At 39.5% G+C, this 12,474-nt stretch overlaps 1 protein-coding gene across 1 annotated transcript in view; it reads left to right on the forward strand.

The window, feature by feature from the left end:
* Positions 1-12,474, forward strand: part of LOC124780415 (protein furry) — a 1,170,709-nt gene that overhangs the window by 1,044,320 nt on the left and 113,915 nt on the right. The gene's annotated exons all lie outside the window — the stretch shown is intronic.

The raw sequence follows: 12,474 nt of genomic DNA on the forward strand, positions 1-12,474 counted from the left end.
AAATTGTATAGTAAATATGATCTTTAGTAGTCGATCTTCAGGTGAGCCAGCGTAGTGATGCATAGACATTGATTGACAGCCAGTGGCTTTCATCTTTGTGTAGCCATGCCTTTTAAAGGTGACAGAGCTTAACTTGTGTTCTGTCTTCCACTTCCTTCTTGATTGCTCTCAAAGTAAAACTGCCAGCAGGCTGTCAGTACAGTGCCATTGTCTTGGCCACAGCAGCCACCCACTGTCTCCCAATACTGATGCAACATCTTTTTATCTGCAATAATTAGATTGCAGAGAGAGTGCCCAAGTTATATTCAGAATTGTAAGTCAGATGATGGGGACATAGTCAAAAGTTCATATATTCAGAAATTGGACCAAATGGAAGAGCATTGAACATGTAATGGAAACTGAGAATGTCTCACCGAATGATGACAGACATTGGGATAAACACAGGAATTGGACAATAGATATTAGGATGGCTACAGGAATGAGACACAAGATCTGTGCAAAGTAGAATGTAAATCACATAGCAAGACCTCGAATGAAACTCTCTTAGAAGAATCTCAGAATGAATTGCTTCCAGTAACCTCTGAATAATTGTGTTGAGAAATTTTGTTCCTGTTCCCCTACTCTTGTCCTCCAGGGTAATGAATTTTGTGTCATATCATCCTATCATTGGTGGGCTCAGTTTGCAGTGCCCTAATAAATGGGCATTGATCTGACAATCTTGTTCAGATGGTGTCAACCTCACTGATCTCACTTTGAAAAATAAAATCCCCAGATGACAGTCCAGATAGAACATGTGAATTCATGCCACAATCTCACAGTGACCTCATGTCATCTTGAGTTGCAGCACCAGAAACTGCCCACAGCGAATTCCCTGGTGGCTTACATGCCAGACTTTCTTGAGAAATGGCTATAGATGTTGCCAAGTATCTTTTCTCTGCATCCCTGAGTCACCAAGGAGGCTGCAGCTTAACAGTGGGTCCATTTATTCATAATGGGAAGGCCTTTAACCTCTCCACTGCCTCAGTTCCTTGAGAACTTTATGACATGCCTTAGTTGTCAGTCAGTCCTTAAATGGACATCCCTTTCAGAGCAAAGCACATGTGACCTGCAGCTTCCACTTTCTGTGGCTTTGTGGAAAGTCTCATGAAAGCAAGGGCAGCGTAACTGGTACACTATTGTTTAGAGCATCGGGCTGCAAAGTAGTTTGGTTTTTATGACAAATCTTAAGAGGATAAAATATTTTGTGAAAACATTCTTATGAAATAAAGAAGTTGTTTATTTTTCAGTGTAATTATACAAGTTAACTGTCAAAAATTCTTTCAACTTGGTTGGAACATATGAAATTTTGTGTTTGATTTAACTATAAATAAATATAGATAGAAGTATTAAACTTGAAATTAAATTAAATTTAGAAAGACAGGATGTAGGGTCAATTCAGCTACAAATATGTTGAGAAGGATGATGATTTGTATGCCTTAAGAATCACCACAATATGTCCAAAAACATTTGCTTCTAAGACCAAAAATTTACAACAAAAATTTTACAACAAATGCACACTAACATAAAAAAATATGACCTTACAATATTAAAGTGAAGTAAAATTTTTGTTGTAAAATAAATTAGTAAGTCAGTTTATGATGATAATATATTTAAACATGAGATTAGCTAAATTATGAAATTTGATGACATAATATGCCTGTTATCCATGATGAAATATCAACAATATAAGGAAAAGATAGATTGCTACTCACTGTAAGGATGACATGTTGAGTAGCAGACTGGCACAACAAAAAGACAGTTACACAATTAGCTTTCAGCTAAAGCCTTCTTCAAAAAAGGATCCACACACACACACACACACACACCTATATAAAAAAAAAAATCAAAGATGAGGTGACTTACCGAACGAAAGCGCTGGCAGGTCGATAGACACACAAACAAACACAAACATACACACAAAATTCAAGCTTTCGCAACAAACTGTTGCCTCATCAGGAAAGAGGGAAGGAGAGGGGAAGACGAAAGGAAGTGGGTTTTAAGGGAGAGGGTGAGGAGTCATTCCAATCCCGGGAGCGGAAAGACTTACCTTAGGGGGAAAAAAGGACAGGTATACACTCGCACACACGCACATATCCATCCACACATCGCGTGTGTGCGAGTGTATACCTGTCCTTTTTTCCCCCTAAGGTAAGTCTTTCCGCTCCCGGGATTGGAATGACTCCTCACCCTCTCCCTTAAAACCCACTTCCTTTCGTCTTCCCCTCTCCTTCCCTCTTTCCTGATGAGGCAACAGTTTGTTGCGAAAGCTTGAATTTTGTGTGTATGTTTGTGTTTGTTTGTGTGTCTATCGACCTGCCAGCGCTTTCGTTCGGTAAGTCACCTCATCTTTGATTTTATATATAATTTTTCCCACGTGGAATGTTTCCTTCTTTTTATATATATATATATATATATATATATATATATATATATATATATATATATATATATATATATATATATATATATATATATATATATATATATATTCACAAAAGCAAGCACACCTCACATGCACATGACTGCGATATCTGGCATGTCAGAATCTCAGACTAGAATTGAACTGTCATGTAGAATGGAAGCAGCAGTCTAAGGGGGCATGGAAGGGGAAGACGCAGCTCAGTGCAGATGTGGTGGGAGGGGGAGAAGAGTGCTATGCGGTGGATCATGCCAACAGGCATAGCATTGGGAGGCTGTGGGACAGGAAAGTGGGGAAGGGAGAACAGGAAGCTAAACAGGAGAGGAGCAAGGGAAGGAAAGACAGGCTGCATTGGCAGAGGGTGGCATACAAAGAGAGTGAGGAACCAAGAATAGGGAGGAGATGTTAGGACAGAGGGAATGGAAACTGTTGGGTGGAGGTGTGTGGACAGTAGGTTACCCATAGGTTGAAGCCAGGGTACTTTTGGGAGTGAAGAATGTATTGTAAGGATAACTTCCATCTGTGCAGTTCAGAAAAGCCAGTGATGGAGGGGAGGGTCCAAATGCCCCAAGTTGTGAACCAGCCATTGAAATCAAACATCTTACAAGCTGTGCAATGATAGCAGCAGAGCTGCTTTCACGGGTGACCCAGTCTCTAAAGGGGTTGAATAAGCCTGAGGAATAGGAATGGTGGGTGGATTGAGCACGACTTGCACCTGGATCTTCCACAGGGATATGATCACTGCGGCAAGGGTTTGGAATTGAGAGTGGCACAGTGATGGACTAGGATGTTGTGGAGGTCAGGTGGGTGACAGAACATCATCTTAGAAGGGTTGGAAAGACGAGGAGCTTGTGAAGGATGTTCCTCATTTCTTGGCATGGTGATAAGCTATCAAAGCCCTGATGAAGGATGTGGTTCAGTTGTTCCAGTCCAGGGTGGTATTGGGTAATGAAGGGGGCACTCCTTTGTTGCTGGTTCTTGGGGTTGGTGGAAGGATTTGGGGGGGGGGGGGGGGGTGAGTAAAAGTAATGAGAGATCTATTTGCGGATTAGATTTGAGGGATAGTCTCTCTCTGTGAAAGCCTTTGTGAAACTCACAGCATACTGGGCAAGGGAGCTTTTGTCACTGCAAATGTGCCATACCCATGTGACCAGGCTGTATGGGAGTTATTTTTCAATGTAAAAGGAATAGGAGCTGTCGAAATGTGGTACTGTTGGTGATTGGTGGATTTAATATGGACAGTGGTGTGGATGGAGCCATTAGGGAGGAGAAGGTCAAAGTCCAGGAAGGTGGCATGCAGGTTTGAGGAGGAGCAGATGAAGTGGATGGGAGAGAAAGTGTTGAGTCTGTGGAGTGAGAGGATAGGGTGTCTTGGTCCTGAGTCCAGATCAACAAGATATCATTAATCAGGATGTATATGCTCCAGGACAACCGGGAAATCCGGGAAAAACCCGGGAATTTTTAAGAATTATGGGAATTTTTCATTGTTTTAGCTTTCAGTTAAACTTTTTTGGTTTTGACTGGTAAGAACTGATCTCTAACAAAAAATTTTACTTTAGCCCATTACTGCAACATAAACAAAGAAAAAAAAGAAAGAAAAAAAATGTAAGTTTCAAAGGAAATGTGCCATTTTCAGCAACAAAACACACAAGCGTCTGCCAACAGCAAAATGTGTCGAAGGCTTTAGGGTGAAGACTATGCAATAGTCATATCACTATCAACAAACTGCTTTAGATGGGCGTGATGTCACAACAGTTAATATTAGGTTCGTTTGAGCAGTTGCCAGCGGGCTTACGCGCATGCGCAGTTGAGTCGCAAATTCGTTTGAGTAGTTGCCAGCGGGCTTATGCGCATGCGCAGTCGAGTCGCGAATGAGCAATACCTTCTCCTGCGTCTGGCTACTTGAAGTGCAGCTGTTAGCTGTATCTTAGGTAACTAGACATGAGCTGTATCAGCAGTAGCAACAAGCAGCCAGATGCTACACGGAAACATTTTTCTGGTGCACCCAAGCTGCCAGATTCGCGCATGTGCAGAGTAGTCTGAGTTCTAGTGGGATGAGAGGTAGTCTCCACGTGAATCGTGTTTACGTTTAGTGATTTTGGTGCCTCTCAAGAACGAAATGGATTTTTGTGGCTGGGAGCTATAAATCGAATTAAAATATTACATAATTATGGAAGACAAAAATATGTAATTAGTCTCAGTTCTGGTTTTATTTTATTTCCAGGTTTTTGGCAGTCGGGTAATAATTGCCTTGCTGAACAATTAAGTTATTTTTGTCAATTTGCTAAAAAAATTTGGCGTTAATTAATCTTTTCCGCAGAGGTAGTCAATTTATTTGAAGCTTTATTGGCTAGTGTCAACTATTTGCAGTATTTCAAGTGCACTTTGTTATCTTTTGCGATGTATGTCATTATGCCATAGAACTAAACATGAGATAATACAGTACTGGTACTTCAAAAGAAAATTTGCATCCGAAAACCACACAGAAAAGTTTAATATCAGCTTGGGGCCTACTTCTTCGTGAATCTGGACATATGAATGTGTTCTTTAAGTCGAATTATGGATTTTAACATGGTTTACGAAATTCTGATGCTCTTGGAGTATCCTCGATGTCCTGTTTCGTGTATGATGTAATGTAAGATCTCTTAATACCATATACGTATGAACATATGGGCTACCTACTTCATCATGGTTGCGCAAGCACAGCAATGCCATTTTCTGGCGCTCTCTGACAACTGCGGAAACGAGTTCTACCAGGTCGCGGGAAAATATTGCAATTGGTCATTTGAAAAGTGTTACTTTCAAAGTACATTTCATTTTACATGATATGAGTTATGTTAAGTGTGCAAACAAGCTTTGAATTTCTTAAATCGCAGTACATTAGATTTTGATTTAAAGCTTAACACTTTGAGGGCCAGCTACTTAGAATAATTAAGAGCCCAGAAGACCATACATTTACATCATTACTTAAAATTGTACCGGCACATTTGTGTGATGTATCAAAGTGTAACACATGCATAAAAGACAAATTTTATATGTTTAACCTTAGATCTTCTTGTAGCTACACTATGTATATTAATTTTCCTATTTGTATGTTTGTGCTGCTTAACAGTGATGTTACTATAGGCTGACTACATCACGTGTCCTGTGCTCTGAATCACTACTTTTACATGCGACACAATTTTGCGAAAAACAAAAACTGAATTTCGGAAACCAGTTTTCCACTGGCGTGTTTACATGTGAAGGTCTGAAGCGGATTTGCTAGCCCAGTTAACTACAGTGTCTGGAAAACAGCAGATGTAATTTTTGATTTAGTCAGCACAATCGCTATTTTTCTTCTGTTAGACGAGGTGCAAACAGCTTCACTCTAATATTTCTACTTACCCTTCACTGTACAAAAAGCCACTCCATCAGTACTAGCTGAAATTTTTAAAAACAAAATGAAACATGACAGTCCAAGCACTTTTCAATACCAGCTGCATTTTCATGCAGTGAAAATCGATTGCAGAACTGGAAAACCAACAACCAGAAGCGTATTTCCAGAATCGATTTTGAAGTGTTTACTTGACCACCCAGGAGCAGTATTGGGAGATCGGCTTACGGAATCCAGTTTTGGGAGCCCCATGTAAATGCGATGAATATCTGCTATCATCAGCTCATGATATCATGTGACATGAGCTATGAGTGGCTTACAAAAGTGCATCGCGATCTTGATTTCAATGCTTCAGAAACTAACATTCTGTATTTGGTGATTTGACTATAATATGAAAATATGCAGCGTGTATGTTGCTGCAAATCAAAGACCCTTCCAAAACGCATTTTTTTTCTGGGGTTCGTTTCCTAAAGTGGCGGGAGGCTCTACGCCGGTGTACAAAATCTTAACCATTCAAAGGATTGATAAGTTTTACGATCCTGAGGGAAAGTGTTCTGTCACTTAACAAGGAAAAAGCTTATTTTCACCTGGGAGAAAGTGTATTTTTTTAATTGTGAAATCCGGGAAAAACCCGGAATTTTTTTTTTTTTCCCCCCTTGTCCGCTTATGCACCTTGTTAATGAATCTGAACCAGACGAGGGATTTGGCATGTTTGGAGGCTAGGAAGGTCTCCTCTAGATGGCACATAAACAGGTTGGCATTGGCGGGTGCCATGCAGGTGCTCGTGAATGTGCCATGGATTTGTTTGTGTACCTTCCCTTCAAAGGATAAGTAGTTATTGGGATAAACTTAGTAAGGTGTATGAGGAACAAGGTAGTGGGTTTGGGGTATGAAGGATGTGGGGAAAGCTAGTATTCAAAAGCCTTAAGTTTATGGCCATGAAGGATGTTGGTTTATAGGGAAGTGGCATCAACAGTGATGAGTAGGGGTCTACAAGATAAAGGGATGCTTATGGTGGAGAGTTGGTGAAGGAAGTGGTTGGTATCTTGAATGTGGGAGGCTAGTTATGGGCAACTGGTTGGAGATGTAGGTCAGTGAGCGCCAAAATTCTTTCTGTGGGTGCACAAACCAGCTACAGCGGGGTGACCAGGATTGCTGCGATTGTGGATTTTGGGGAGCACGCGGAAGGTGTGTGTGCACTGGATGTCATAGGGATGAGAAGGAATATGGATTCAGGGGAGAGGTTTGGCAAGGACATATGGCATAAAGCAGCGATTGAAGGTTATTTTGGACTATCGGTACTGGGTTGGGATCACTGTGACTGTATTTATAGGTGGAGGAGTCAGATAACTGACAGAGACCTTCTGTCAGGTAGTCACTGCAATTCATAATGGCAGTGGTGGAACCTTCATCTGCAGATATGGTGAGTAGACCAGGCTCTGTTTTGAGGTTGTGTATGGCTGTCCTGTCTTCTGCTGAAAGGTCAGTGGTTTGAGGAAGGACCTGGGGAAGGATGGTGAAGCCAAGTTGGAGGCAAGGAATTACTGGAAGGTGTCTGGGGGTCACCCAACAGTTTCTGCCCCCTATGTCCTATAATCTCCTCCCTATTCTTATCCCTTCACCATCTTTGTATGCTGCCCTCTGCTAATGCACCCACTTGTCGTTTCCCTTCCCTGCCTTGCCTGCTCCTCTCCTTTTATGCTCCCTCACCACTTCCTGACCCCGCAGCCTCCCGATGCTATGTCTATTGGCAGTATAGTCCCTGCACGATCCACCAGATAGCAGTCCCCCTCCACTCCTCTCACCTGTGCCCCGCTATCCCTTTTCCTTTCCCACCCCATCCAGACGGCTGCTTCCATTCTACACAATTGCATTGCACTCCGAGCTGCCAGATATGGTGGTCATGTTTGCGTGAGCTATGCTTGCGTACGTGTGTGTGTGTGTGTGTGTGTGTGTGTGTGTGTGTGTGTGTGTGTGTGTGTGTGTGTGTTTTTTTTATGAAGAAGCCTTTAGCCAAAAGCTAGTTGTGTAACTGTCTTTTTGTTGTGCCTGTCTGAAACTCAACGTGTCATCTTATGGTGAGTAGCAATCTATATTTTCCTTATATTGTTGTTATTAACATTATCAGGACGTACTTAACTAAGATTTTTTTTACATCCTCCTTTTTACTTCAATTTATGAACTCTGATGGTCAGTATACAATGAATGCCTAGTGCAAATTTTCAGATAGAAAAGATTTCCTATTGTCAGCCAACAAAACCATGTACTTCAACAAACTTCTGTCTACTTCAGCTGTCACAAGAGTAGCATGTTTAAAGTTGACAATAATGTTTGAATCTAAATCTAAACCTTTAAAACAAAACTTGTCACCCAACAAAAGCACTGAAACAGGACACACTGCATTATATTTTTCAGTTTTATCCAACACCTTTTCCAATTTCTTTGGAAATTCTTTGACAATTATTGGGCAAGCCTAGCTGAAATGGCTTCACTGGTACAAATGAATTAATGATGCTTTTTACAATATTAAAGTTCTGGGAGTAATCATTGCAGGAACCAATCCAGATCCCCTGTCTTGTCAAAAGGGAGATGATGATAAGGAAATGTCTAGACCTAACAACTTGAATGTTGCAACACATGACGGGGCTTTCAAAAATACCTTTTTGACACAACCAGTTAATTCGTCACCATCACTGAAATGAAATGACTATGAATCTCTTCTATAACTCTGTGTAAGGTGTGAACTAAAGAAGTCTCTTGTGCCATTTTACTGTATACTGATGTCAGTGAATTGGCAGCTTTCACTGTACAAGATGCAGTGTCCATCATGAAGAATATTACATTTTCATGCCTAATGCCTTCAGGCCATATGGCATATTGGGTCTGTCAAACAATTGACTAATAGTGGAAAAATTTACGTTTTCTTAATATTCACAGTTTATTAGAAACTTTCCACCTAGACAATTTTTTCCCCCAAATTCACACAATGACATGTGCAATGTATCTTCCCATAGAGTTTGTAGGTTCATCATCAATTGATATCCAAATTTTTTTTTATTTTCAACCTATTGTCTGATTTGTTTCATTGTTTTTTTATAGCTCCAACTGATGTGGCCCTTTCTTAATGTGGAAGAATCAGGAAGAGATTTGCTAGTTATTACTTCTCCACAGTTACTCTTAGTTCACACAGATTACAGTGCAGTTGAAAATACTTTTACACCATTTTGAAACATGGATAGCTGTAATTTTACTTGAATACTTTGCTTTGCTTTAAGCATTTTTTCTGAGCTATACTGCACAGCAACTTGAGTGAGATTGAATAACGCAATGAGTTACCTGTCTGCAGTCCAGTTTCAAGAACAGCTACACCCACTACCTGCTCATAGAGTAGCAATAGGCTACATGAATTGAGTGTTGTGTAAGGGTGAAGTCCATACTGCAAATTCAAACGATATAGGGGAGGACGATAGATATTTGCCATTTTCCAGGAAACAAAATGAGATGCACAGTTCTGAGGAATGTTACACAAAAGAAATAAGTTGGATGAGGAAAGTTCTTTACTGCTTGAAAGAAAGAAAATATGATCAATGTGGCAGTTTGTATTGTATGTATTGTATGGTAACTGGGAACCTAGAAATGAAAGAGAGGCTCCGTCCCCGCCACAGCCGCAGTGATCCACAACCCCATGATGACTGCTGCAGTCCACTTCACCCCTAGCCGTCCCACACCGAACCCAGGGTTGTGTGGTTCGGCCTCTGGTGGACCCCCCACGGAACGTCTCTCACCAGACGAGTGTAACCCCTATGTTTGCATGGTAGAGTAATGGTTGTGTACGCATACGTGGAGAACTTGTTTGCGCAGCAATCACCAACATAGTGTAACTGGGGTGGAATAAGGGGAACCAGCCCGTATTCACTGAGGCAGGTGGAAAACCACCTAAAAACCATCCACAGACTGGCTGGTTCACTGGACCTCGACACAAATCCGCCAGGCGGATTCGTACCGGTGACCAGGCACTCCTTCCCGCCCAGAAAGCCATGCGTTAGATCGCACAGCAAACCGGGCAGGCGCCGGCAGTTTACTTACTAAGATATGCACTATTCAACATAAATGACGATTGTGCATAAAAAAGACTTAACAAAATACAGTTAATCATTTAGTCGTTTTGATAACAAGCATTTATATGTATTTACAGAAAAAGTCAGTCTTGCCAAAAAATATATGGCCTGTCATAAAAATCCTAGCACTAGTGATAAGACATGTGGGTAGAGATGTAGCTTAGTTAAAATGTGAAGTCAGAAAATCCTCATAAAAATACTGTATTATATCTAATGTGCATAGATTTCAAACAAAAATTATAATGCCTATGTAATTAAAGAATGATCTCAGAACCACTTAAGTATGGGAAACAACATGTTCCATAGACACAAGCCATCTTTGAAAGGGAGTGTACACAGTTTGCCTTATTAAAAACAATTTGTATAGCACTCATCCAAAAATGGCTGCTTTTGTACAGTCCACTTTTATTTCAGTAGGTACACCATTTTGGAATGCACAGCATTTGTCAGGTGTTAGGTAAACAGTATCTAGCACAGAGTTATCCAACTTTATAGCCTAATATTTGAGTAAAAATGTATCGCTGAAGAATGAAACTGACGCCACTGAAAACCAAGAGCTAGAAATTAAAATGACTCCCATTTGACTCCATTATTAGCACTCTGTTGGCATGTAATGCCTAAAACAAGTCACTTCCTTTGCTGAAAGAAACATTGTTACATAAAAAACCTACCTCAATATGCTGTACAGTTTTTTTTTTTTTAATCAGATTCTCATGAATTTCGATATTCTAGAAAAGTGGTGGGGTTTAATTTTTGAATCCCCTGAGACCAGTTTATGTAGTACAAGCAGCTTATTATATAATGCACATTTCCTAGACAATGTATTGTTTATAAAGAGGTATGTATGTGTTAAAACATGCTGCTTCTAGTTTAACAAACATCAGTTACCAGATTTAGTGATCTCAGATCAGATTATGATGAAAGAAAATTTGACAAAGACAAAAATATGTCATTCTGCATCCCATCTGCATGTTGAAGATCATCACGGGCACTCTTAACATGATATGCCAGTCTCTTCCAACTTTAAAGTAGAGTGTGAATTTTTAATATCTATTACTATAATCATACACCTTCATTTTCAAGTTACAATACTGAGGCATGTCTTGCTATTGCCAAAATTTCTCAGAACAATTGAAAAAACTTGTGCATTAGCCTAGTATTTGGATGCACAATTTTGAGCATAATCGAGCATAATTGGGGCTCATCTCTACTCAGGTTTCCCTGAAGCCATATTATTTTGTTTAATATGTTCTACGGCACCTCTCATCTTTTTCGGCATGTTTCAAAATATTTCATGTAATTCTGTTCATTGTTGACTGTTTCAATAACTGTATAGCAGTTTTAATTTTAGCTGCATTATCAGTAAAGTCTGTTGTCTTTTGTTCTGAAAGCTACATATAGTGAAAATTGTGTGCAGGTTTTCTCCTGAATCAGAAAAAAAGCACACTGAGTTTAATGAAGTATTGAGACACAATGTCTTGAAGTATGGATGATTAAAAACTATCAGAAGTTCATATGACTGTAGTAGCTGCCAAAAAAATTCCACTTATTCAATATTGCTTTTGCGCTGCCCATAAAATTGGAGCAACACTACGTCTGTAATCTATTTGCTGGAAGGCAGTTTGTATTTGGCATTATGTTTAGAAACTAGCTCAGATACCCCTTAATTATCAAAAAGCAAGGAGTGTACCTGTAATTGTATCGGCACACTGCAAACGTCTTTCTTTATTAATAACTTTGCTCTGTAAAGCTTGCACATAGTTTCAGCAATGTAAATATCACATATTTTTATGCATGTGTTATTTTTTCCCTGAATTATCAGCACTGTTTTATTTAAAGACATTGAAATCTTCTTTTCCTTCTTGCTGTTTGTGGTAACTGAGTGTTGAAGTTGTGAAAGAGTCAAAATTATTGCAAGCTTTTGTTTAAATTTGTAATGTTTCCAAAATATTCTACTTTTTTGTGACACAGACTGCATGCGACTTAACTACAGTGATTGCTATTTTGCACAAAATTCTCCCACAAATCAGATTTATTACTTTTTGCCACCATAGTCCACACAAACAAATTAACTTGAAAGTAATTTTAATTACTAAGATAATGCTATTTTTTAAACTGTGGTTTGATATTTCATGTTACAGTATCACCAATTCACATATTAATTACTCTCTCAAAGCACTAAAGATCCATGAAAACTGATGGTAGGAAAAGTAAAATTGAGAATACTGAAGACATGAATACAAGAACTTCGGTTCCAGAAACACCAAGTACAGTGTTACACAAGTAGCATGATAGATTATCAGAAAGAACTAGCTGAACAGAGTTCCCTGATGCCACAAATCCATATATCTAATACTACAGGTAGCTTGTTTGTAAGTACTAGGATGTATGGAAAAATTAATTATTTCACTGTGAATTTTTGTCTGTTTCTGCTTAAGGGTAACTTTCAAGGACATAAAAAAGCACTTTGTTCTAAATTTGTAAGGTATCATCAGTGTTTCCAGCTCCACAGTCATTAATTGCCA

This window comes from Schistocerca piceifrons, chromosome 1 (assembly GCF_021461385.2).
Source record: "Schistocerca piceifrons isolate TAMUIC-IGC-003096 chromosome 1, iqSchPice1.1, whole genome shotgun sequence".
NCBI classification, from domain to species: Eukaryota; Metazoa; Arthropoda; class Insecta; order Orthoptera; family Acrididae; genus Schistocerca; species Schistocerca piceifrons.